Here is a 285-nt window from a genome sequence, read left to right as displayed (position 1 = left end):
GGACATGGACAACAGGGGGATGAGAACATGAGTGTGGGGGGGAGGTTGGGGGTTACTGGGGGGATGAGGACACATTTTTAATACCTTAACCAATAAAGAAATTAAAGATTAAAAAAATAAAATAAAAAAACATTCATGAGAATGTTTAAAAATCGGACCCCTGGGTGCATTGCTGGGCGAAATGTAAAATAGCGGGGCCACGTTGGAAAAGCAGAGTCACCCGGTGGCCCAGAAGTTCCACTTCTAGGTACATACCAAAAAGAAATGGAAACCTGTTCACACAAA

This window comes from Myotis brandtii, unplaced genomic scaffold, assembly GCF_000412655.1.
Source record: "Myotis brandtii unplaced genomic scaffold, ASM41265v1 scaffold29, whole genome shotgun sequence".
NCBI lineage: Eukaryota > Metazoa > Chordata > Mammalia > Chiroptera > Vespertilionidae > Myotis > Myotis brandtii.
This window is presented reverse-complemented; position numbering follows the sequence as displayed.